General features: G+C 47.7%; 1 pseudogene; it reads right to left on the bottom strand.

The window, feature by feature from the left end:
• LOC141222271 (protein MMS22-like) overlaps nucleotides 1-27,144 on the bottom strand; it is a 76,346-nt pseudogene extending 49,202 nt beyond the window's left edge.
• Nucleotides 27,145-27,914: the final 770 nt, after the last annotated feature.

The following is a 27,914-nucleotide window of genomic DNA, read 5'->3' as shown; positions in this document are numbered from 1 at the left end:
TCGGGCCCTCATACCACCCTCATGGAGTCGGTTTCTAACTGTTTGAGCAGACACATGCACCTTTGTGGCCTGCTGGAGGTCATTTTGCATGGTTCTGGCAGCGCTCCTCCTGTTCCTCCTTGCACAAAGGCGGATGTAGCGGTCCTGCTGCTGGGTTGTTGCCCTCCTACGGCCCCCTTCACGTCTCCTGGTGTACTGGCCTGTCTCCTGGTAGCACCTCCAGCCTCTGGACACTACGCTGACAGACACAGCAAACCTTCTTGCCACAGCTCGCATTGATGTGCCATCCTGGAGGAGATCCCACAGGAGACCACCCTCAACCTCATCAGGAGCATGCCCAGGTGTTGTAGGGAGGTCATACAGGCACGTGGAGGCCACACACAATACTGAGCCTCATTTTGACTTGTTTTAAGGACATTACATCAAAGTTGGATCAGCCTGTAGTGTGTTTTTCCACTTGAATTTTGGGGGAGGCTCCAAATCCAGGACTCCATTGGTTAATAAATTTGATTTCCATTCATGATTTTTGTGTGATTTTGTTGTCAGCACATTCAACTTTGTATAGAACAAAGTATTCAATGAGAATATTTCATTCATTCAGATCTAGGATGTGTTATTTGAGCGTTCCCTTTATTTTTTTGTGCAGTGTATATATAGTACAATGCCACAGATTTCACTTGTTACAATACAATAGCTCAGAAACCAGTTAATCCTTGCAGCGCACACTGCAGACCGGACAGTATAGTCCTCCATACAGTATTATGGGCCCCATATAACACTCCATGCAGTATACTGGCCCCTATATAACACTCCATACAGGATACTGGCCCCCATATAACGCTCCATACAGGATACTGGCCCCCATATAAAGCTCCATACAGGATACTGGCCCCCATATAATGCTCCATACAGGATACTGGCCCCCATATAAAGCTCCATACAGGATACTGGCCCCCTTATAACACTCCATACAGGATACTGGCCCCCTTATAGCGCTCCATGCAGGCTGTGCCCCCCTTCACCTAATGCCCCATGCAGGCTGTCCCCCCCACACACACATAATGCCCCATGCAGGCTGTCCCCCCCCACATAATGCCCCATGCAGGATGTCACTTCCCTCCCCCACATAATGCCCCATACAGGATGTCACTCCCCCCATATAATGCCCCATGCAGGCTGTCCACCCACACACACATAATGCCCCATGCAGGCTGTTCCCCCCCACATAATGCCCCATGCAGGATGTTCCTTCCCCTGCCACATAATGCCCCATGCAGGCTGACCCCCCCACACACAAAATTCCCCATGTAAGCTCCCCCCCACATAATGCCCCATGCAGGATGTCACTCCCCCCATATAATGCCCCATGCAGGATGTCACCTCTCCCCCCATATAATGCCTAATGCAGGATATCACTCCCCCCATATAATGCCCCATGCAGGCTGTCCACCCCACACGCACACATAATGCCCCAAGCAGGCTGTTCCCCCCCACACACACACATAATGCCCCATGGAGGCTGTCCCCCCCCCACATAATGCCCCATGCAGGCTGTCCCCCCCCCACATAATGCCCCATGCAGGATGTCCCTCCCCCCCACATAATGCTCCATGCAGGATGTCACACACCCCCATATAATCCCCCATGCAGGCTGTCCCCCCCCACACACAATGCCCCATGTAGGCTGTTCCCCACACACACACACAATGCCCCATGTAGACTGCCCCCCCCACATAATGCCCCATGCAGGATGTCCCTTCCCCCCACATAATGGCCCATTCAGGATGTCACTCCCCCCATATAATGCCCCATGCAGGATGTCACCTCTCCCCCACATATAATGCCTCATGCAGGATGTCCCTCCCCCCCCACATAATGCCCCATGCAGGATGTCCCTTCCCCCCCACATAATGCCCCATTTAGGCTGTCCCCCCCCACACACAATGCCCCATGTAGGCTGTCCCCCCCACATGATGCCCCATGCAGGATGTCCATTTCCCCCCACATAATGCCCCATGCAGGATGTCACTTACCTCCCCCACATAATGGCCCATTCAGGATGTCACTCCCCCCATATAATGTCCCATGCAGGCTGTCCCCCCCCACACACAATGCCCCATGTAGGCTGTCCCTCCACATGATGCCCCATGCAGGATGTCCCTTTCCCCCCAACATAATGCCACATGCAGGATGTCACTTACCTCCTCCACATAATGGCCCATTCAGGATGTCACTCCCCCCATAAAATGCCCCATGCAGGCTGTCCACCCACACACACATAATGCCCCATGCAGACTGTTTCCCCCCACATAATGCCCCATGCAGGATGTTCCTACCCCCACCACATAATGCCCCATGCAGGATGTTCCTACCCCCACCACATAATGCCCCATGCAGGCTGACCCCCCCACACACAAAAAATGCCCCATGTAAGCTTCCCCCCCCACATAATGCCCCATGCAGGATGTCACTCCCCCCATATAATGCCCCATGCAGGATGTCACACCTCCCCCCATATAATGCCTAATGCAGCATATCACTCCCCCCATATAATGCCCCATGCAGGCTGTCCCCCCCACATGCACACATAATGCCCCATGCAGGCTGTCCCCCCGCCACACGCACATAATGCCCCATGCAGGCTGTTCCCCCCCACATAATGCCCCATGCAGACTGTCCCCCCCCCACATAATGCCCCATGCAGGATGTCCCTCCCCCCCCACATAATGCCCCATGCAGGACGTCACACACCCCCATATAATCCCCCATGCCCCCCCACACACACACAATGCCCCATGTAGGCTGTTCCCCACACACAATGCCCCATGTAGGCTGTCCCCCCTCACATAATGGCCCATTCAGGATGTCACCCCCCCATATAATGCCCCATGCAGGATGTCACCTCTCCCCCACATATAATGCCTCATGCTGGATGTCCCTTCCCCCCACATAATGCCCCATGCAGGATGTCCCTTCCCCCCACATAATGCCCCATGTAGGCTGTCCCCCCCACACACAATGCCCCATGTAGGCTGTCCCCCCCACATGATGCCCCATGCAGGATGTCCCTTTCCCCCCACATAATGCCCCATGCAGGATGTCACTTACCTCCCCCACATAATGGCCCATTCAGGATGTCACCCCCCCATATAATGTCCCATGCAGGCTGCCCCCCCCCACACACAATGCCCCATGTAGGCTGTCCCCCCCACATGATGCCCCATGCAGGATGTCCCTTTCCCCCCACATAATGCCCCATGCAGGATGTCACTTACCTCCCCCACATAATGGCCCATTCAGGATGTTACTCCCCCCATATAATGCCTCATGCAGGATGTCACCTCTCCCCCATATAATGCCTCATGCAGCATGTCACCTCTCCCCCCCATATAATTCCCCATGCAGGATGTCACTCCCCCCCATATAATGCCCCATGCAGGATGTCACTTCCGCCCCCTCGTATAATGTCCCATGCAAGATGTCACCTCTCCCCCCCATATAATGCCCCATGCAGGATGTCACTCCCCCCATATAATGCCCCATGCAGGATGTCACTCCCCCCCCATATAATGCCCCATGCAGGATGTCTTCCCCCCCATATAATGTCCCATGCAGAGTGTAACCTCCACCCCATATAATGCCCCATGCAGGATGTCACTTCCTCCCCCATATAATGCCCCATGCAGGATGTCACTCCCCCCATATAATGCCCCATGCAGGATGTCACTTCCCCCCCATATAATGCCCCATGCAGGATGTCACTTCCCCTCCCATATAATGCCCCATGCAGAATGTCACTCCCCCCATATAATGCCCCATGCACGATGTCACTCCCCCCCATATAATGCCCCATGCACGATGTCACTACCCCCCCATATAATGCCCTATGCACGATGTCTCCCCACCCATATAATGCCCCATGCAGGTTGTCACTCCCCCCAATATAATGCCCCATGCAGGATGTCACTCCCCCCCATATAGTGCCCCATGCAGGATGTCACTCCCCCCATATAATGCCCCATGCAGGATGTCACCTCTCCCCCCATATAATGCCTCATGCAGGATGTCACCTCTCCGTCCCATATAATGCCTCATGCAGGATGTCACCTCTCCCCCACATATAATGCCCCATGCAGGATGTCACTCCGCCCATATAATGCCCCATGCAGGATGTCACTTCCTCCCCCATATAATGCCCCATGCAGGATGTCACTTCCTCCCCCCTATAATGCCCCATGCAGGATGTCACTCCCCCCATATAATGCCCCATGCAGGATGTCACTTCCCCCCCATATAATGCCCCATGCAGGATGGCACTTCCCCTCCCATATAATGCCCCATGCAGAATGTCACTCCCCCGCATATAATGCCCCATGCACAATGTCTCCCCACCCATATAATGCCCCATGCAGGATGTCACTCCCCCCCATATAATTCCCCATGCAGGATGTAATTCCCCCCATATAATTCGTCCATACAAAAAAAATTGAATACTCACCTCACTACTCACCTCTGGACTCCTCATCCGCACTGGCTTCTTCCCACTCTGCGCTGTGATGGCTCAGGAGAGTGTGCGGTGTAAAGAAGTCACCGCACCCTCTGATCTGGGAGACGTCACAGTCAGAAGACACGGAAGAGACCGGAGCTGCTGCGGAGGCACGGGGAGGGGTAAGTATTGTGTCGGCTGCCGGGGCCCTGAGCAAGCGGGGGAGGTGGCGGGCGCTGGCACCGACACCGCACCGCTCACTGCTCTCATAGCGTGCAGGGGTGCCCGACGGCGAGTGGGACCCCCCCTGCATGCTCAGGGCCCCGGCACTTGCCCAGGTGCGCTGGGTGCTGATGCCGGACCTGAGAGAAAGTGTCAACCTTTAAATATTATAGTCATTTGCTGTTTGAAGCATGTTTTCTGGCAGAGAATCCTGTAACCCCTTCTAGTAAATATTATTAATATTTATTTTTATAGCGCCATTCATTCCATGGCGCTTTTCATGTGAAAGGGATATACATAGCACAAACAATTACAATAAATTTTGAACAATACAAGTCGGCGACTGGTACAGGAGGAGCGAGGACCCTGCCCGCAAGGGCTCACAATCTAGAGGAGATGGGTGAGGATACAGTAGGTGAGGGTAGAGCTGGTAGTGCAACAAATGGTGGAGCGAGGGTTACTGCATGTTGTAGGATTGTCGGAAGAGGTGGGTCTTCAGGTTCCTTTTGAAGCTTTTCATGGTAGGCGAGAGTCTAATATGTTGGGGTACAGAGTTCCAGAGTAAGGGGGATGCACGGGAGAAATCTTGTATACGATTGTGGGAAGAGGAGAAAAGAGGGGAGTAGAGAAGAAGATCTTGTGAGGATCGGAGGTTGCGTATAGGAAAGTACTGGGAGATTAGGTCACAGATATATGGGGGAGACAGGTCGTGGATGGCTTTGTATGCCATGGTTAGGGTTTTGAACTGGAGTCTCTGGGCAATGGGAAGGGATTGACAGAGAGGAGAGGCCAGGGAATAGCGGGGGGACAGGTGAATTAGTCAGGCAGCAGAGTTTAGGATAGATTGGAGGGGTGCAAGAGTGGTAGAAGGGAGGCCACAGAGCAAGATGTGGCAGTAGTCAAGGCGGGAGATGATTAGGGTGTGCACTAGTGTTTTTGCAGATTCGTGGTTGAGTAATGTGAGGATCTGGGAGATACTTTTGAGTTGGAGTCGGCAGGAAGTGGAAAGGGCTTGGATATGTGGTTTAAAGGAGAGGTTAGAGTCCAGGGTTACCCCGAGGCAGCGGGCTTGCGGGACTGGGGAGAGTGGACAGCCATTGACTTTGATGGATAGGTCAGTTGGGGGGTTGAGTGAGACGGTGGAAAGATAATGAATTCAGTTTTGTTCATGTTAAGTTTTAGAAATCTGTCAGAGAAGGATGAGATAGCGGACAGACATTGTGGGATTTTGGTTGGTAGGGAGGAGATATCAGGTCCAGAGAGGTAGATCTGTGTCATCAGGATAGAGGTGATACTAAAAGCCATGGGACTCTATGAGATGTCCCAGGCCGAAAGTGTAGATAGATAAGAGCAGGGATCCTAGACCTGAACCTTGGGGGACACCGACAGATAGGGGCGAGATGAGGAGGTGGTGTATGAGTGGGAGACACTGAATGTCCTGTCTGTTAAGATCCAAGATAGGACCAATCTTTTATGCCAAGAGAAGAGAGAGTGTGTAGTAAGAGGGAATGGTCCACTGTGTCAAAAGCAGATGACAGGTTCAGGAGGAGGAGGACAGAGTAGTGTCGCTTGGATTTGGCAGTTAGTAGGTCATTGGTGACTTTAGTCAGGGCAGTTTCAGTGGAGCGGTGCGGTGCAGTCAAAAGTCAGATTTAAGGCAAGCAAAGAGGGAGCAGGCGGAGAAGTGGGAGGACAGTTCAGAGTGGACATGTTGTTCCAGTAATTTTGAGGTGTAAGGGGAGAAGTGATATGGGGCGGTAGCTAGTCAGAGAGGATGGGTCAAGGGAGGGCTTTTTGAGGATGGGTGTGATCGAGGCATGTTTGAAGCATGAGAGGAAGACACGAGTTGTTAGTGATAGGTTAAAAAGGTGGGTTAGGGTTGGGATGAAGACTGTGGTGAGGTTAGGGATGAGGTGGGACGGGATTGGGTCAAGTTCACTGGTGGTGAGATGTGATTTGGAGAGTAAAGAGAAGAGTTCATCGTCCGTATTGGTGGAGAAGCCGGTTTTGGAGGAGGATGGTTGAGTAGGTATGAGGAGGGGCTGTGGGGACTTTAGGCAAAAGCTTTGTCTCATGGTGTCAATCTTCTGCTTGAAGAATGAGGCAAAGTCTTCAGCTGAGATGAGAGGGAGGAGGCGCTGGGGGACAGAGGAGAGAATTGAAAGTTTTGAATAGCTGTTTAGGGTTGTGAGACAGGGAAGATATGAGAGATGAGAAGTATGTTTGTTTTGCTGCAGTAAGTGTGGACTTGAAGGTAGTGAGGGACTGTTTGAATGCGATGAAGTGATCGTTGGAGTGGGACCTTTTCCATTTCCACTCAGCAACCCTGGAGGCCCTTCGCAGTTCTTTAGTCAGGTTGGTATGCCAGAGTTGCCGGTTGAGTTGGCGAACTGTGGTATGTGTGAGGGGGAATTGAGAGCTGCAGCTGTTGTGGTGTTATATAAAGTGGCAACAGCATTTGCATTGTGTTATGAACTTATGCCTGTGAGAGGGAGAAGGGATTCAGAGAGTGAGTGTAGGTCAAGGTGTTTGAGATTAGGTTCAGTGTACAGTGCATCTTTGTGAGTGGGGGCTGAAGACCATTGAGCAAGGCCGAAGGAGGAGGTGAGGGATAGAAGCTTGGAGACAGATGAGTGGGAAGTGTCAATGGGGATGTTGAAGTCACCCATGATGATAGTGGGGATGTCAACGGAAAGGAAATGAAGCAGTCAGGTGATGCAGTCGTGGCTAGTCCTGGGGGTGGTAAATGATGGCCAGTTGGAGGTTGGAGGGGGAGTAGATGCGCACACAGTGCACTTCAAAGGAGGGGAGAGTAGTGGAGGGTGGCAGTGGGGTATGGGTGAAGGAGCAGTTTCCTGACAGGAGAAAGCCTACTCATCCACCATGCTTGCCATTGGAGCGAGGGGTGTGAGAAAGATGGAATCCACCATACGAAACTGCCACTGGGGAGGCCATGTCAGAGGGGGTGAACCAGGTTTCAGTGATGCAGAGGAAGGAGAGTTTGTTAGTACTGAAAAGATCATGGATGTATGAAAGTTTGTTGCACACGGAGCAAGAGTTCCATAGAGCTCCTGTTAGTGGGACTGGGGAGTCGGGGGCTGGGCTGATGGGTATAAGGTTGGAAAAGTTGCGAGAGTTTGTGGCAGATCGTGGATATGATGTGATTATCTATCTATAGCCATCTCTTTTACACTCCAGTTATACTCATTGCAATGTAGTTTATCACTGATTGGTATAAGTGTGTTTATATCTGAGCCCTATCTATGGGTTATATGGCCAGGATTATTTTCATCATATGAGACTTAGATTGACTCTTCTTGGCCATTTGTTATTTGCAGTGCAGCATCATTTGATGGTAATATTATAATTGGGTACCATATACTGCCATGCACATTGCCACTTTAGCACTGCACTATATCTTGTATTGTGTCAAGCACTTTATGTGTTTTTGGATTTTATGAAGTTAGATTTTAGGGTGTTATTTTTAGACAATAGAGGCGAGATCAAACCCCAAATCACTAAAGTGGAAGCCTACCAAACATGGCAAAGACCACTGTCGAAGAAGCAAGTTAGACTCTTTATGGGAATTGTGGGATACTACAGGAGGTTCATCCCAAACTTTGCCATGATGACCGCACCCCTGATTGACCTCCTTAAGGGGCCAAAATCAGCCATGGCAAAGTGGACTGCAGAGGCAGAGATGGCCTTTCAAGAAATGAAAGTGGCTCTGTGTATGCAACCGTTTCCGGTTGCCCCCAACTTCAAGAAAGAATTTATACTCCAAACAGACGCCTCAGATGTCAGTTTAGGAGCAGTCCTTTCCCAGGAGATACACGGGGAGGAGCACACTGTTCTCTACCTGAGTGTCACGGTTCGACCCCTCACTGTGTCTGGGATGCAGTTACTGACAGCTCAGCTGTCCAATCTTGTACAGGGGCGTGCTGGAGCTGTCAGTACTGTGATTGACAGCTCGACCATCCAATCTGGTACAGGGGCTTGCAATAGCTGTCAGTGTGGTGATTGACAGCTCGGCTGTCCAACCTTAGACTGGGAGGCACTTGCTATCTTCAGGTGTTTATTATTCCAGTTGAATGCCTGGCTACTTAGCTGAGCTGTTTCCCCAGATCTCTGTCAGACGTACATTCAGCTAGTGTGTGGTTTGTTCTCTGTGCCTTGAGTTCTGTTTATTGATTTTCTGTTGCCTGACCTTGGACCTTGTTCTGACCATCCGTCTGTTTAACCCCCTCTGCTCTGATCTTCTTTCCTCCTGGTATTCTGATCTATGGAATGTTACCTGACTACGCCTTTGCCTCTTCTGTTTATGAGGTACCCTTCTGGCTTTGACTTCGGACTCCTTGACTATCCCGTCTCAAGGCCTGGCCATGAAAAGTGACTCAGCGTCACACTGAGTAGGAACTGTCCTCATGCGAGTAAAATTATTCTGTCATAGAGAAGGAGTGCTTGGCCATAAAATAGGCAGTGGACACGTTACGGTACTATCTGTTAGGATGAAAGTTTAGATTGGTATCCGACCATTCCCCACTCAGATGGATGAGGTAAACAAAGAGGAGAAATGCTAGAGTCATCCACTGGTTTTTAGCCCTATAGAATTTCAACTTTCATGTAGAACATAGAGCAGGCAAGCTACATGGTAATGCCAATGCCCTCTCAAGAGTACCCTGTCTCATAGTAGAAGGTGCCAAGCCACACGGCTTTAGGCACAGAGGGGAGGTATGTAAGGAGCTAACGGATACATAGGGAGGTATGTATCACAGAGATGGCTGTCCTCTGTGATGTAACCCGGAATGTTGCTCTAGTGCATGTAAGCACTAAGACGACTGTTTGGTGCACCTGGGGCCGGGTTACGGGTATTTAGAGAGATGGGCGGGTCTACCTACCCACATACTTCACCTCTGGGTGTGGTTAAGATATAAATTGGAGACCGTTGTTTGGCACATGGTCTGTGTGTTTGGAGGGAGAAGGCCTCCTGTGTGTTGTGGTCTCCCAACTGAGCCAGTGAACTGGACGCTATACAGCCTGTGTGCCCACAGGACTGGCTAACCAGACACTTTGCCTTAAGGACTCTTTACTTTGTTTTTGCCTAAACTAAAGGCTGTCTTACTTTTGCTTTTGCCTGGCTTATGAAGTAATAAACCGATATGGACATTTAAAGGAACATGCTTGCTGTTTGTCTCCCAACGCATCCAAGTAATTAGAAGCCCCACAGCAGATTTACCTCATCTAATGACAGTCATTGGGGGAAAATATGCACTGAGACTAGTGTCTCCGCTACAGAAATTGACATGCTGCATCTCGTAAACCCGCACCACGGGTGAGTTTACGCAGTATTAAAAAGAAGCACAGTGGGTATGGGATTTCTATAAATCCCATCCACTGTGCTTGTAATGTAGAACGTAGCGTTTTGGACGTGGCGGAAATACCCTGTGTCCAAAACGCTGCTATTCCTGATCATGGGCACGTACCGTAATCCTGAAAGCACAAGGGACCAGGCACCACATTTCAGCAAGGGTCATTTATTTTGAATGACCTTGATTTAACTCTTCCTTATACATGAAAGAGTATACAACCCATACAACAGACCGGACGCATCGCTATGGAGACCGGGGGACATCAGAAGGTAAGTATAATCTTTATTTTTTATTTTAAATTCTTTTTTTAACAGTTTCTATGGTACCTGGGTCTGGAGGAGAGCCTCCTCTTCTCCAAACCCAGGTACCATCCACACATAGAATCGCATAGTATCCGTGTGTGCAAATGTGCTGACACGGATATTATGCGGTTCAATGCAAATCAATGGCGGCGATTACGCTGCGTGTACGGAAAATTAATGGACATGCTGCGTATTTTTCCGCAATGATAATCCGCAGCGGAAATTTCCGCAACATGTGCACAGCACATGCGGATTATCATTGGGGACCATGGGGCACGTATTACCAAGCGTTTTTTACGCGTTTTCGCTGTGGAAATTCCGCGGCAAAAAAGCTTGAAAAACACATAGTGGGCACGCAGCCTTACGGATCTTTCTTTTCTAAATTCTGCTATTTGGTGCCATCTATTTGCTAAGTTGTACAATTACATATTTTTAATTTTTTTTAATAAAATTGTATATTTTTTATATAAAAAATAATTTTTATTACTTTGGTTTGTTTGAACTAGTTTTTATTTGATTTTGTATGCAATGGTGCTTAACCTAAATTTACAGTCCTATATTCTAGAGTACGTTCTTCTCGTTATAAATTCTGTACTCAAACTTGTTGCTAATATTTGCCCCTAAATGGTATCAGTAAAATCGTCAGCTCACGGCATAAAAAAATAAGCCCTCACACAGTCCTATAACCCGAAAAATGAAGATTCATACTGCCAGGTCAGTTTTACCAGATCGTGAACATGGTAAATAGAAAACCCAAAAAACAATTGTGGAATTGCACTTTTTTTGCAATTTCAACACACTTTTTTTTTTTTTTTACAGTACACAATGTGGTAAAATGAATGGTGTCATTCAAAATTACAACTCATCCTTCTAAAAACAAGCCCTCTTACGGCTATATGGCTTTTGGAAGAAGGGCCGAAAAAATTGAAAATCGCCCAGGGGTGAAGGAGTTGTCTGGCCTTGGGGTAAACTCTATAATCAATGCATGTGCACTGTGAGGATTCTCCGATGCTGGGAGCAGGTGGTCATGTGACTGTAAAGATATGATTTGCATACTTCCCACGACATTCCCACTAGATGTGTCACTTCCATTGAGCGAAGTATCCTCTGTCTAGTTGGCATGTGACAGCATGTATGCAAATTTATGCATGTAGGCAGATTTTGGAAAATCTCAGTACAACATTGCAGCGCAATCACATGTTGTGAACATACCGTTAGACGAGACCACATATCACAGTTGGATGCATGCAGCCGCAGCCCTGTCCACCATGATGCCCAATTTTTGACTCACTTATCCTTGCTTGCCTTCCAAAGAAGGTGTTATACGCTTCCAGTGTCACTAGGGAGACAAATGACAAAGATGTTTTCATTTGAATTACGACATGGTCAGCCTCAACGTGTGCCATGCTGCCTAAGAAGCAAATGCTTCATTTCTTTGTGGGACCAGCCACGATGCTTTGGCTTACAAGTTTTTGTACCCCTTAGATTGAATTCGGACTTTTGTATATCATGGTCTGAGTATGGGCTGGAACACATGGACGGGCCGCAAGTCTCCTGACCTAAACGTGATAGCTTCATAGCTATACATGGGGCTGGTGAGTTCGGGTCAGGAGACATCACACCAGTACAAACATTGCATTCTGTACTCGGACCATGGTACATGGACACCTGAATTTGGCCTTAGGCCGTATCTACTGTACAAGTCCGTATTTGGTCCATACACTCTCTTTACACGTTATGGACCCAGTCATTGACATCAGTGAGTTTGGACATTTTTTTTGTAGAACAATGGACTTTATTCAAACGGCCATAGACTGTTCATTAAAAAACAACCAGCATATACTGTATACGTGCCAAACCAGGTATCCCTTATAGTCCAATTATTGTTGTCTAGACGTGTATTGTACAAATTGTATTTATTCACAATCAAATCAGAGCTAACTGCACCAGAGTGTCTGAGTCTGCATTATGCCAGTCCTTGCTCATGTTCTTCTCTAAGTACTTACATCTGGGGCCTGAACCCCCATCATGAGTGCACTGCCCCAATCACTAGGCAGCTGTTTTCTGCAGACACGCAGGGCTTCCCTGTCCATGTCTGTGTGATGGCGTGCCCTATGTGTGTATCATATCTGTGTTATGGAGTGCCCGGTGTGTGTATCATATTCGTGTGATGGTGTGCCCGGTGTGTGTATCATGTCCTTGTAATGGTGTGCCCAGTGTGTGTATCATGTCCGTGTGATGATGTGCTTGGTGTGTGTGATGGTGTGTGTATAATGTCCATGTGATGGTGTGCCTGTGTGTGTATGATGTCCGTGTGATGGTGTGCCCGGTGTGTGTATCATGTCCGTGTGATGACGTGCTTGGTGTGTGTGATGGTGTGTGTATAATGTCCATATGATGGCGTGCCCGGTGTGTGTATAATGTCTGTGTCATGGTGTGCCCGGTGTGTGTATCTTGTCCTTGTGATGGCATGCCCGGTGTGTGTATCATGTCTGTGTGATGGCGTGCCCATTGTGTGTATCATGTCTGTGTGATAGTGTGCCTGGTGTGTGTATCATGTCCATGTGATGGCGTGCCCGGTGTGTGTATTGTGTCCGTGTGATGTCGTGCCTGGTGTCTGTATCATGTCCATGTGATGATTTGTGTATTATGTCTGTGTGATGGTTGTACCGGTGTGTATGATGTCCTTGTGATGGTGTACCCGGTGTGTATGATACCCATGTGGTTGTTGTACCCGTTGTGTGTATCATGTCTGTGTGATGTGTACCCGGTGTTTGTATGATGTCTGTGTGATGGTGTACCCAGTGTGTGTATGATGTCTGTGTGATGGTGTACCCAGTGTGTGTATGATGTCCATATGATGGTGTACCCAGTGTGTATGATATCCGTGTGATGGTTGTACCCAGTGTGTGTATGTTGTCCATGTGATGGTGTACCCAGTGTGTGTATGATGTCCATATGATGGTGTACCCAGTGTGTATGATATCCGTGTGATGGTTGTACCCAGTGTGTGTATGTTGTCCATGTGATGGTGTGCCCGTGTGTGTATGATGTCCGTGTGATGGTGTACCCGGTGTGTGTATGATGTCTGTGTGATGGTTGTACCCGGTGTGTGTGTATGATGGCACCCTGTGTGTGTCTGGAGAAGATCATTATCTCTGTGTAGGTAACCGTGAACATTTGAGATGTTCGGGCCATTGTTACTACATCTGTAGCGTCCACTACAGTCTCGCTGCATTTACAAATTTGTTAATACACAACAGAAAAGAGGATGTAAATGTTTGTCAGTTACATGTGGTTTCACGTGGATCTGTTTTTTTTTGTTCCGATAACTTGTTTGTTGTGTATGTCATTAAGTTACTGAAATTTCTTTAAATCAATTTTTTAGGTGAAAAAAAGCTCCAAATGTATTAACCCCTTAATAACCTATGATGAAGATTTTCGCCACAGATCTCTAAGAGCTGTATGAAATGGACTCAGGAGCAGAGCCCACTTCATACGCAGCAGATGCCGGCTGTGCTGCATAGCCAAAAACTGCCTGTAACTGCAGCAACCAGAGTTTGTTCCGATCGCTGAAGTTTATCTGTTTAAATGCTACTGTATGGCAACACAAACCAGTCTTTTTTTTTTTCCAAGGTTCTGAATTTTTCTTATAACTACTAAAATATAAAGAAACCCAATAAGGGTATGTGCAAATGTCCAGTATTTGCAGCAGAAAAATCTTCTGCAAATACCGGAGTGTTGGTAGTAAAAATGTTTGCTAAAATACACATGTTTTGCTGTGGTTTTTCATGGGTTTTCTTCCCATTCATTTGAATAGGTGAAAAAATGCTGCAAAAACTCTGAAAGAATTGACATGTTGCAGATTTCAAACTGCTTCAAATCTGCGAAGAAAAAATAAGGAGTGTGCATGAGACTTCAGCCATCTCATCCACTTTGCTAGAACAGTAAAATGATGTGTTTTGTCCACAACAAAAACGCACAGAAAAAACACAATGTGTGCACATACCCTGAGTTTGGTATGGGCGTAATTGTACTGACCTGGAGAATTATATTGTCAGGTCATTTTTACAGCAGAATGAATACAGTAAAAAATGCAATTCCATTCCTTGTACAGAGCACAATGCCTGGACCATTCGTTCGATCTCCGGACCTAAACTCAGCAGCCCCATGTAAGCTTATAAGGTTTAATGCAGGTTAAGGGACCAGCAATTGGACTTAGGCTACTTGACACCTCCCTTCTGACATTACATGTGCCTTTTCCATTTGTAGAAACAAACAAATGGAATTAATGTTTTAGATGAATTCATTGCATAACTAATAAGAATGGAAGCAGAGGGCCCCATTAATTATTGTGGGGTGTCTGGGTCCTCTATGTTTCTGTATTTAAAATGGAGAAAAGAGCATCATGCAGATTCCATCCAAAAACTGAACATAACAAAATCCAGAGGCACCTAATAATATTCAATGGGGTCCCTCTGCTTCCATTGGTATCAGTTATGCAACAGTGCAAGAGATCCATTTTAGATATTTAGGCTATATTCACATGCGTTTCTTTTTTGCCGTTTTTTTTTCCATGGCGGCGGATGAAGGGTTGATGAGGGAGGGCATGGTGAGGGCACTGTTTCACGCCAATTTTTTTTTTTAATAAATCCTTTATTTTAACACTAAATGACAAGTACAGTAATCAACACTATCACTGTACTTCTTATATATGTGACTGACATGTTTCTATGTATCTAATCTATGTGTGATGCTCTATTCTTTCTATTCTAAATTGTCGGGTATCGATGCTGAATTGCTGGCCGGCTTTTTTAAAGAGACGGTGCATGAAAACACTATTATTTTTTTAAATAAATCCTTTAACACTAAATGACAAGTACAGTAAGCTGAGCGCTGCCATCCAGCTTGTCATCCTACAGAGACACTGCAGAGCGCAGGCATTATGGGAACTTCCGATTCCGGTATTCAATATTCTAAAAGTATCGGAACTCAGTATCGGAACTCCGATACCGCGAATATCAGTCGATACCCGATATTTCAGTATTGGAATGCTCAACACTACTCTTCATTTCCAGCATACTACGGATGTTCAGTCCTGGGCGGATTGCTTTCACCACCCCCTCCACGATCTCATCTGTCTGGTAGACATTCTGTAATCCTGCATCGATCTAGTGCAACAAGTTCATATAAGACAGTTTCTCTTTCTGTTCACACTCTCCAATCTGTCAAAGGATCTTTAATTCTTTCCTTATGGTAATTTGTGGTGTAAGAGAGGGCTGACTTCCTGATTTATCTAACCCGAGCAGGCTAAAGGTTCTATCTGAGTCTGTCACCCATTCAGAGGTTTTGGTCGATTCCTGCAAGGCTTTTGTTATGGCTTTGAATCCTTCTTTCAATTCCTGTAGTTCTGTCAGGGGACGGGGATTCCCTCATTTGATAATTGGTGCCGCCTATCCATCCTCCAACTTCAACCCGGTTAGAAACTGTTCCTGGAGGAACCTCCCCATGATGTCTTCAGCTTCTTTCGCCCCCAGCTCATCCATTTTTGCATTAATGTCAGCTAAGAGTTGCCTGCGGTTTTGTGCTTTAGAAATCTGTTCTTCTCCATCTACAAATTGACGGCCAAGCACCGCAGGTAAAGACTTCCGGCCGTTGGCCACTGCCGCCAGCACCAATAACAGCTGATCGGTGGAGGTGCCACGTGCGGGACCCCGGCCGATCATACATTAATGCCCTATCCTTAGGATAGGGCATCAATGTGAAAGTAGTGGACAACCCCTTTAATTACAGCAAGTATGTCCACACTATAGTACAAGGAAAACACATCAATGTGTATGTTAGATAAGGGTTAAACTAGGACTTTTGTAACACTAGTAATTGATTTGAGCTATTAAAAAAAATGTCCCAACTTAGTTCTCCCCTCTCCACAATACAGGAAACAAGCTGCTGATTGCTGAGGATCCGTCCGCTGGAGCCTTCAGCTCTGAGAAGTCCTTGTAGGATCGAGCCGCAGTGACGCCTGTGCACCACAACACCATACAATGAAAAGAAAGACTTTTACCTGTGATTCCCACCTGAAACTGAAAGACAAACAACGAATTAGAATTATATTTACTGAATTATTTAAGAAAAGTCACTCAGTTGCAGTGGATGAATTATTTTTAGGTCGTATTCACACTTCATTATTTTCCTCATCTGCACAAAACCAAACCAACTAATTTTCATTAGTGATTTTCATTAGTGTGCTGCATCCAGTTTTCATCTTTTTTTTTGCTGTGTGGCTGTTTTTGTCATCAGTATGTCATCCATTTTTCTTGTATGCAAAAAAAAAACTGATGGAAGTTTCCCTTGTTTTTCCTCGTAATCAGGAGTAGTATTGTTACCCCTTGTGACAGAGTCACTGGTATGATATATGAGGAGAGGTATGTGTCGCACAGGTTGCTAGCCTGTGTGAACTGAAACCAATCAACTTTATGCCAGCATATTATATGCTGGGGGTTAACTCACTTAAAGGGTGTGGTTTTATGGGAATGACATAGAGATGGGAGGGAAGTCATTCCCCATACCTCCACCTCACGATGTGGCTGACCAAGGTTTAAATGCTCAGTTTCCATTTTTTTTCTGTTGTTGTGTTTGGAGAGGCAAGGTCTCCAAACTAGACAGCCATAGCTCAGGAAGGAGCTGAAGGACTATAACCGGTGTGGGCGAACCACACACACACATATGGACTATGCTATTGTTTATCTTTTGTTTTGTTGTCTTGCAAGAAAGGCCATGTTTATTTTGCTGGAGCTGCAGGGCTCAGGGTTCCTGAGTCTACTTCTGAAAGCGGCCAAGTGAGTCATCTTGCCACACCCTCGATAAATCATTTGTGAGGTCACATCTAGAATACAGGATCCAGTTTTGGGTTCCACATTTTAAGGATATTTAGAAGTTAGAGTCAGTTCAAAAGCGGCAAGTAGATTATTATATGGGATGGAAGGCCTTTCATATGATGAGAGGTTGTAAAAGTTGGGCTTGTTTAGCTTAGAAAAAAGACATCTCAGAGGAGATCTGATTTACATGTATAAATACATGAGTGATCAATACAAAGGATTGGCAGATGACATTCTTCCATACTAAGGGCCAGGGGGCACTTATTACGGGTGGAAGAAAAGTGATTCCGGCGGCTAAACAGGAAAGGGTTCTTTAAAGTTACAGCAACCAGACTGCGGAGTGCCTGACCACAAGAGCTAGCAATGGCAGACTCTATAACAGTTTTAGTACAAGGACAGGATACTTTCCTCAGTACATGTAACATTGTGGGTTATAAATAATTTAGTGGCAGAAAATGTATTATTGATGGAGAAAGGTTGAACTTGATCGACTTAAGTCTTTTTTAAACCTATATAACTATGTAAATATATTTCAGTCAATGGGTGAGTTTGGTCCACAATTCACCCCAAAGCTGACATGTTACTAGCTCCATCTATAATATAACGCTACAAGCGTCCCTCTGTCTAAAGCCTCTATAGACTGCGCATGCGTGACGCACTTGCGCAGTCTGGCTCCAGACAGAAGACCGCATCCAGCCATTACAGGTAAGAGGTGCCGCGGTATGTGTAGTCATTGAACGCATACCGCAATCTCTGGCACCATAAGGACATACTTACTTGGCTGGGAGGAGCGTTGCCGCGGCGCCTCTGTTCAGGCCGGAGGCGGAATGTGGCATTGGAATCAGCGCATGCGCATGGCGCACTATTCATCCATTTTCGGTGTGTCTTCAACAAAATGGCGCCGGACAGCGCGGTATGAGCACGTGCATACATCGGTGCCACACTCCTCCCCCAGCCTCCGGCAGAACGGGACGCAGCGCTGGAGCACAGGGAAGAAAGGTGAGTAAAAGTGTGTTGTTGTTTTTTTTTGTGTGCAGCGTGATGGGGATGAGGGTGTACCATGCATACCAGGATTGGGGATGAGGGTGTACCATGCATACCAGGATTGGGGATGAGGGTGTACAATGCATACCAGGATTGGGGATGAGGGTGTACCATGCATACCAGGATTGGGGATGAGGGTGTACCATGCATATCAGGATATGGATGAGGGGGGCCATACATACCAGGATAGGGTTGAGTGGCCATGCATACCAGGATAAGGGATGAGGGGCCATGCATACCAGGATAGGGGATGAGGGGTACCATGCATACCAGGATTGGGGATGAGGGTGTACCATGCATATAAGGTTATGGATGAGGGGGGGGCCATACATACCAGGATAGGGTTGAGGGGCCATGCATACCAGGATAGGGGATGAGGGGTACAATGCATACCAGGATTGGGGGATGAGGGGGGCCATACATACCAGGATAGGGATAAGGGTGCCATACATACCAGGATAGGTATGAGGGGTGCCATACATACCAGGATAGGGAGGAGGGGTGCCATACATACCAGGATAGGGAGGAGGGGTGCCATACATACCAGGATAGGGATGAGGAGGTATGCATACTTGGATTAGGGATGAGAGGGTACCATGCATACCAGGAATAGGGATGAGGGGGTATCATGCATACCGGATAGGGATGAGTGAGTACCATGCATAACAGGATAGGGATGAGGGGTGCCATGCATACCAGGATTAGGGATGAGGGGGTACCATGCATACCAGGATTGGGGATGAGGGGGTGCCATGCATACCAGGATTAGGGATGAGGGGTGCCATAGATACAAGGATAAGGATGGGGAGTGCCATGCATACCAGAATTAGGGATGAGGGGGGCTTACATACTAGGATAGGGGAAGAGGGGTGCCATGCATACCAGCAAAAGGGGTGCCATGCATACCAGGATTGGGGAAGAGGGGTTACCATGCATACCAGGATTGGGGATGAGTGGTACCATACATATCAGGATACGAATGAGAGGCCATACATACTAGGATAGGGATGAAGGGGTACCGTGCATACCAGGATTGGGGATGAGTGGGTGCCATGCATACCAAGATAGGGGATGAGGGGTGCCATGCATACCAAGATAGGGGATGAGGGGTACCATGCATACCAGGATTGGGGATGAGGGGTGCCATGCATACCAGGATTGGGGATGAGTGGTGCCATGCATACCAGGATAAGGATGAGGGGTGCCATGCATACCAGGATAAGGGATGAGGGGTGTCATGCATACCAAGATAGTGGATGAGGGGTGCCATGCATACCAGGAATGGGGATGAGGGGTGCCATGCATACCAGGATAAGGATGAGGGGTGCCATGCATACCAGGATAGGAGATGAGGGGTGCCATGCATACCAGGATAGGGGATGAGGGGTGCCATGCATACCAGGATAGGGGATGAGGGGTGCCATGCATACCAGGATAGGGGATGAGGGGTGCCATGCATACCAGGATAAGGGATGAGGGGTGCCATGCATACCAGGATAGGGGATGCGTAAAATAATACTTCTTTCTGTATATTTTTCTCTATCGAGGACTTCTCAAAATATCAATATCACGATATTCTTATATAAAAAAATGTATCGATTTATTCTTGGATTGTCCATTAAAAAGAATTATTGCAATAGGTACATAAAACAATTATATAGTTACAGAGTAATTGTCCATTTGTCCATAATTAGCTTAATAGTTGAGATTCACCCATCTTTTCCTGGGATCCTGGCTGTGTCCAGCACGTGTGTCCGCATGACACCATGTGTTCGGGTAAAGAACGTGTTTCCTTGGGCCTACATCAGCAGCTGGTTTACACACAGATCCTCCTTCTGTGTCCTGTGGAATGGCAAGCCACCCCCCCTGTCTCTAACATGGGCTTTTATAGGCCCTGTTATTTTGTATATGGTAGTGAACTAAAAATACACACACAAATAGTGCTTGTCAACTAGAAACGATGGCTGATGCAATCTGTATGGTACACAATTCAGAATTAAGAATAAAATGAATATCCATAATTAATATTTAACAGGATGAGGGGTGCCATGCATACCAGGATAGGGGATGAGGGGTGCCATGCATACCAGGATTGGGGATGAGGGGTGCCATGCATACCAGGATTGGAGATGAGGGGTGCCATGCATACCAGGATAGGGGATGAGGGGTGCAATGCGGATAGGGGATGAGGGGTGCAATGCATACCAGGATAGGGGATGAGGGGTGCCATGCATACCAAGATAGGAGATGAGGGGTGCCATGCATACCAGGATAATGATGAGGGATTCCATGCATACCAGGATTGGGGATGAAGGGTGCCATGGATACCAGAAAATGGGGTGCCATGCATACCAGGATATGGATGAGGGGTGCCATGCATACGATGATAGGGATGAGGGAGGCCTTGCATACCAGGATTGGGATAAGGGGGTAACATGCATACCAGGATTGGGGATGAGCGGGTACCATGCATACAAGGATTGGGGATGAGGGGTATATTGCATACCAGGATACGGATGAGGGACCATACATACCAGGATAGGGATGAGGGGGCCATACATACCAGGATAAGGATGAGGGGTGCCATGCATACCAGAATAGGGAAGAGGGGTGCCATGCATACCAGGAAAAGGGACGCCATGCATACCAGGATTGGGGATGAGGGAGTACCATGCATACCAGGATGGTGGATGAGGGGGTACAATGGGGGTACCATGCATACCAGGACTGGGGATGAGGGGGTACTATGCATATCAGGATTGGGGATGAGGGGGTACCATGCATACCAGGATTGGGGATGAGGAGGTACCATGCATACAAGGATTGGGGATGAGGGGTACCATGCATACAAGGATTGGGGATGAGGGGGTACCATGCATACCGGGATTGGGGAGGAGGAGGTACCATGCATACAAGAATTGGGGATGAGGGGTACCATGCATACAAGGATTGGGGATGAGGGGTACCATGCATACCAGGATAGGGATGAGGGGCCATGCATACCAGGAAACGGAGGAAGGACCATGCATACCAGGATTGGGGATGAGGGGTGCCATGCATACCAGGATTGGGGATGAGGGGTGCCATGCATATCAAGATAAGAGTGAGGGGTGCCATGCACACCAGGATAAGGATGTGGGGTGCCATGCATACCAGGATAGGGGATGAGGGGGTGCCATGCATACCAAGATAGGGGATGAGGGGTGCCATGCATACCATGATAGGGGATGAGGGGTGCCATGCATAAAAAACATAGGGGATGAGGGGTGCCATGCATACCAGGATAAGGATGAGGGGTGCCATGCATACCAGGATAGGGGATGAAGGGTGCCATGCATACCAAGATAGGGGATAAGGTGTGCCATGCATACCAGGATAAGGATGAGGGGTGCCAAGCATACCAGGATTGGGGATGAGGGGTGCCATGCATACCAGGATATGGATGAGGGGTGCCATGCATACAAGGATAGGGGATGAGGGGTGCCATGCATACCAGGATAGGGGATGAGGGGTGCCATGCATACCAGGATAGAGGATGAGGGGTGCCATGCATACCAGGATAGGGGATGAGAGGTGCCATGCATATCAGGATTGTGGGTGAGGGGTGCCATGCATACCAGGATTGGGGATGAGGGGTCCCATGCATACCAGGAAATGGGGTGCCATGCATACGAGGATATCCATGCATGGATGAGGGTGCCATGCATATGAGGATAGGGATGAGGGAGGCCTTGTATACCAAGATAAGTATGATGGGAGCCTTCCATATAAGGATGAGGGGTGCCTTGCATATCAGGATGGGGATCAGGGGTGCAATGCATACCGGGATGGAGGGGTGCCATGCATACCGGGATGGAGGGGTGCCATATACCAGGATGGGGGATATTAATTGAATCAGGGGACATCTATAATATAACCAGGGATGTGTCCTTCTGTCCGAAGCATCTATAGACTGCACAAGCGCGACACGCCTGCGCAGTCTGGCTCCAGAGAGAAGAACGCATCCAGCCGTTACAGGTAAGAGAAGTATATGGCGCCAGAGATCGGAGTACAGTCATGGCCAAAAGTATTGAGAATGTGACAAATAGTAATTTTTCCAAAGTTTACTGCTTCATTTTTTGTAATGGCAATTTGCATATACTCCTGAATGTCAAAGAGTGATCAGCTTAACAGCAATTACTGTACTTGCAAAGTCAATATTTGCCCAGTAAATGAACTTTAACGCCCAAAACACATTTCAACATCATTTCAGTCCTGCCTTAAAAGGAGCAGCTAACATCGTTTTAGTGATTGATCCATTAACACAGGTGTGGGTGTTGATGAGGACAGGGCTGGTGATCAATCAGTCATGATTAAGTAAGAATGACATCACTGGACACTTTAAAAAGAGGCTGGTTCTTGGTATCATTGTTTCTCTTCAGTTAACCATGGTTATCTCTAAAGAAACATGTGCAGCCATCATTGCACTGCACAAAAATGGCCTAACAGGGAAGAGTATCGCAGCTACAAAGATTGCACCTCCGTCAACAATCTATCGCATCATCAAGAACTTCAAGGAGAGAGCTTCCATTGTTGTCAAAAAGGCTCCAGGGCACCCAAGAAAGACCAGCAAGCGCCAGGACCGTATCTTAAAACTGTTTCAGCTGCGGGATCGGACTACCAGCAGTGCCGAGCTTGCTCAGGAATGGCAGCAGGCTGGTGTGAGTGCTTCTGCACGCACTGTGAGGCGGAGACTCTTTGAGCAAGGGCTGGTTTCAAGGAGGGCAGCAAAGAAGCCACTTCTCTCCAGAAAAAACACCAGGGACCGACTGATATTCTGCAAAAGGTACAGGGAGTGGACTGCTGAGGACTGGGGCAAAGTCATTTTCTCTGATGAATCCCCTTTTTGATTGTTTGGGACATCTGGAAAACACCTTATTCGGAGAAGAAGAGGTGAGCGCTACCACCAGTCTTGTCTCATGCCACCTGTAAAGCATCCTGAAACCATTCATGTGTGGGGTTGCTTCTCAGCCAAGGGAATCGGCTCACTCACAGTCTTGCCTAAAAACACAGCCATGAATAAAGAATGGTACCAGAATGTCCTCCAAGAGCAACTTCTCCCAACCGTCCAAGAGCAGTTTGGCGCCCAACAATGCTTTTTCCAGCATGATGGAGCACCTTGCCATAAAGCAAAGGTGATAACTAAATGGCTCATGGAACAAAACATAGAGATTTTGGGTCCATAGCCTGGAAACTCCCCAGATCTTAATCCCATTGAGAACTTGTGGTCAATCATCAAGAGACGGGTGGACAAACAAAAACCAACAAATTCTGGCAAAATGCAAGCATTGATTATGCAAGAATGGACTGCTATCAGTCAGGATTTGGTCCAAAAGTTGATTGAGAGCATGCCAGGGAGAATTACAGAGGTCTTGAAGAAGAAGGGGCAACACTGCAAATATTGACTTGCTGCATTAACTCATTCTTACTGTCAATATAACCTATTGGTACTCATAATATGATTGCAATTATATTTCTGTATGTGATATAAACATCAGACAAACACTAATAAAAACCAGAGGCCAGCAGATCATGTGAAAATATAATTTTGGTGTCATTCTCAAAACTTTTGGCCATGACTGTATGCGTAAACACTGAATGCATACTGCGAGTTCTGGCGCCATACAGTACAGACCAAAAGTTTGGACACAGCTTCTCATTTAAAGATTTTTCCGTATTTTCATGACTATGAAAATTGTACATTCACACCGAAGACATCAAAACTATGAATTAACACATGTGTAATTATATACTTAACAAAAAAGTGAGAAACAACTGAAAATATGTCTTATATTCTAGGTTCTTCAAAGTAGCCACCTTTTGCTTTGATGACTGCTTTGCATACTCTTGGCATTCTCTTGATGAGCTTCAAGAGGTAGTCACCGGAAATGGTCTTCCAACAATCTTGAAGGAGTTCCCAGAGATGCTTAGCACTTGTTTGCCCTTTTGCCTTCACTCTGCGGTCCAGCTCACCCCAAACCATCTCGATTGGGTTCAGGTCTGGTGACTGTGGAGGCCAGGTCATCTGGTGTAGCACCCCATCACTCTCTCACTTGGTCAAATAGCCCTTACACAGCCTGGAGGTGTGTTTGGGGTCATTGTCCTGTTGAAAAATAAATGATGGTCCAACTAAACGCAAACCGGATGGAATAGCATGCCGCTGCAAGATGCTGTGGTAGCCATGCTGGTTCAGTATGCCTTCAATTTTGAATAAATCCCCAACAGTGTCACCAGCAAAGCACCCCCACACCATCACACCTCCTCCTCCACGCTTCACGGTGGGAACCAGGCATGTAGAGTCCATCCGTTCACCTTTTCTGTGTCGCACAAATACATGGTGGTTGGAACCAAAGATCTCAAATTTGGACTCATCAGACCAAAGCACAGATTTCCACTGGTCTAATGTCCATTCCTTGTGTTGTTTAGCCCAAACAAGTCTCTTCTGCTTGTTGCCTGTCCTTAGCAGTGGTTTCCTAGCAGCTATTTTACCATGAAGGCCTGCTGCACAAAGTCTCCTCTTAACAGTTGTTGTAGAGATGTGTCTGCTGCTAGAACTCTGTGTGGCATTGACCTGGTCTCTAATCTGAGTTACTGTTAACCTGCGATTTCTGAGGCTGGTGACTCGGATAAACTTATCCTCAGAAGCAGAGGTGACTCTTGGTCTTCCTTTCCTGGGGCGGTCCTCATGTGAGCCAGTTTCTTTGTAGCGCTTGATGGTTTTTGCAACTGCACTTGGGGACACATTCAAAGTTTTCCCAATTCCTGACTGACCTTCATTTCTTAAAGTAATGATGGCCACTCATTTTTCTTTACTTAGCTGCTTTTTTCTTGCCATAATACAAATTCTAACAGTCTATTCAGTAGGACTATCAGCTGTGTATCCACCTGACTTCTGCACAACACAACTGATGGTCCCAACCCCATTTATAAGGCAAGAAATCCCACTTATTAACTGGAGGGGGGCGGCACATAACAGCATGGGAGTGGCACATAACAGCATGGGGGCTGCAGATAACAGGATGGGGGAGCATATACCAATAAAAATGTTTGCCACCCGAGCATAGAACGGGGTCAATAGCTAGTAGAATATAAGGGGCGGGGAAAAAAATAGACCGCACACCTGGTACAAAAACAAAAATGTGAATAAGCCCTTTCTTTCCAACATTACTATACAGAGACTTCCTTACACACTTATCAGATCTGATCTGGCATTCAGGTTTTGGCTGTACTGTAACTACTTGAGTGCAGGGGTGTTGCATCCATAGCAGCAGAGCACACGGCCGTGAGTTCAGTAAGGCCGTACTGGGCTCTGCCATTAAAGGGAGGCTGGCATGACAGGGTTTAAGCCGGGAATTAAGTTAAGGATATGTACTGAGGTGCAGGTAGGGTTAAAAGAAGTATGTGGATGAGTTGGGACATAGGGATTGGTGGGACTGAATTGGTGGGAGGAGAGTTTTGGAGGGGTAAGGTGGAGACCTTATAAAGTCCTAACCAGGAAGGACAGGCAGCCATTTTAGGTTGCCCTACTGAGAAGAGCAATATCCCCAGAAAAAATATATATATTTTTTCCTCTTACTGGGCAAGATGGAAGCTGTACTCCAGCAGCTTAGGAATGCAGCAGGGGTCCTGGGTCCAGATGGCCTGCAGGCAGCAGTACAGAGCCTGCTCCAGGGGGATGGGGCTGACAATGTCCAGTCCCCCCTTGCGGTTAGACAGCCGCGGAGGACTAGGCCTCCGGCGCGCCTGAGCCCAGAAGTTACCCCCAGGGTCCAACGCCGCATTAGGAGCCCCTCCAGGGACCCTCCAGCCAGGGCTGCAGGCCGGCTTGCTGCCTCCCGCCGCACCAGGTCTGGGAGGAATCCAGCTATGCGGCGGGGCCTACAGCAGGGGGAGGAGTCGGCCTCCCTCTCAACACCAAACACGTCATCGGGCACCGGAGTTGGAGCGGCGGGTTCTGGGGAGCCGCAAAGACCAGCTCGGCAAGGTGAGTGCAGCGGCCTGTACAGAGCTGGAAGAGAACGGAGGTCCCAGTCCGGGGCCTCTCGGAGCCGGGAAGAGAGTGGGCGGCAGCCGGCCGGCCCCGCCCCCAACAGCCTCACTTCGGCTGCAGCAGCGCAAGGCCACAGCCTGGTGGTTGCGCAGAGTAATCCCTGTGACGGCCGGTACACAGCTGGCCCCGCCCCCGTCACTACAGCGCTCCATCATTGCCCCCTTTGCTTAGCCTGGCGGCGCTGCAAAGCACAATTTTAAGTGGGCAGCATACCGCTAGCCTTGCCCCCTCCACTGTCCCCTTAGGATACCAGCCCCAGCCCACCGATAGAGGTGGGCAGCATTCGGCTGGCTCTGCGCCCTTCATCCCAATCTCGGACGGAGCTGCAAGAAGTCCTGCACCTCCATTGGATGGAGGACCACAGCTGCTGGGGACTCAGCACTCAGGCAGCTAGGTGAGAACACACAACATTTTTTCAATAGTCCTCCGCTACCTGTAAATAGTGAGTTAAGGGATATGTATGGGGGATTTGGGTCAGGGGTTAGCCAGGGTGGCGTTGGCGGTGGTGTTAACTTGTTATTACAGGGGCTAAAAGAATTGGTGGCGGTACTCATACCTGGGGGTATTAATAGTGTGGCTTCACCTTCAGCAGCATGGGTAGGCGTTCCAGGTTTAGGTTTAAGTGGGGGAGCAAGCAATTATAGTTCAGCTTTAGGGGGCACAGGCTTGGGGGTGTTAGCATCCGCACCAAGTTCATGATTGGGGGCAGGTACTTCGGGAACGGCTTTGGGTGGCACTGGTTCAGGTGTGTCATCATCACGATTAGGAGAGGCTGCGGAAATTAATGATGGAGGCACTGCTACAATTTCAGTGCCTTTGGGGGGGTGCTAAGACAGATGACACAATTAGGCTTGATGATTCAGCAAAGGGCGAAGTGCACATGTGTTTTGAGGGGCCACTGGGGGCACACTTAAAACAGGAAGTTAGAGAAAAAATATGGAAAATTGAATATGTGGACATTTTTTCTCTGTTACCAGTTGAGTGCTTTAATTTGGATAGGCTGAAAAAAGATGACTCAAAGAAAGAGGATGAGGAAAAGAGAAGGTACCGATTAATTCCGCGTACCTTCTCTAATTGGTTACTGGCATCTGCGATTTTGGCCAGTGTTATTGGGGAAAAGGCACCAGAAAATTGTTCAGCACTTTTTTGTTTTATGGATACTATAGGTGAGGCTTATAGGGTGTATGGTGGGCAGGGATGGTTACGGTATGATGAGCAATTTCGTCAGCGTTGGGACTGTTATAGCAGAAGATGAGGCCCCTTAAAGTTCAAAGACCCCATCTATGCTGTATAAGTCTGACAGTTATTTTAGGTCAAAACAACAGCAGCTGTATGTTCCTTCCTTATATCAATAATGTGTCCTTGGAAGAAGATAAGTTATCCTTCCTAGCCAGATACGCCTAATTAAAAATGTTTGAAGGCATAAGAGAACAGAAACTAGTTTTCTTTTTTTGCTTACATAGTTAAATTGTATAATCGAACCATATATGGTAAATCCATTTCCTGCCTTCTGGGTGCATATAA

Source organism: Phyllobates terribilis, unplaced genomic scaffold (genome assembly GCF_046119375.1).
Source record: "Phyllobates terribilis strain yellow unplaced genomic scaffold, ASM4611937v1 Scaffold_357__1_contigs__length_1953880, whole genome shotgun sequence".
Lineage (NCBI taxonomy): Eukaryota > Metazoa > Chordata > Amphibia > Anura > Dendrobatidae > Phyllobates > Phyllobates terribilis.
The sequence above is the reverse complement of the archived record's forward strand: the minus strand, read 5'-3'. Positions and strand labels throughout refer to the sequence as shown.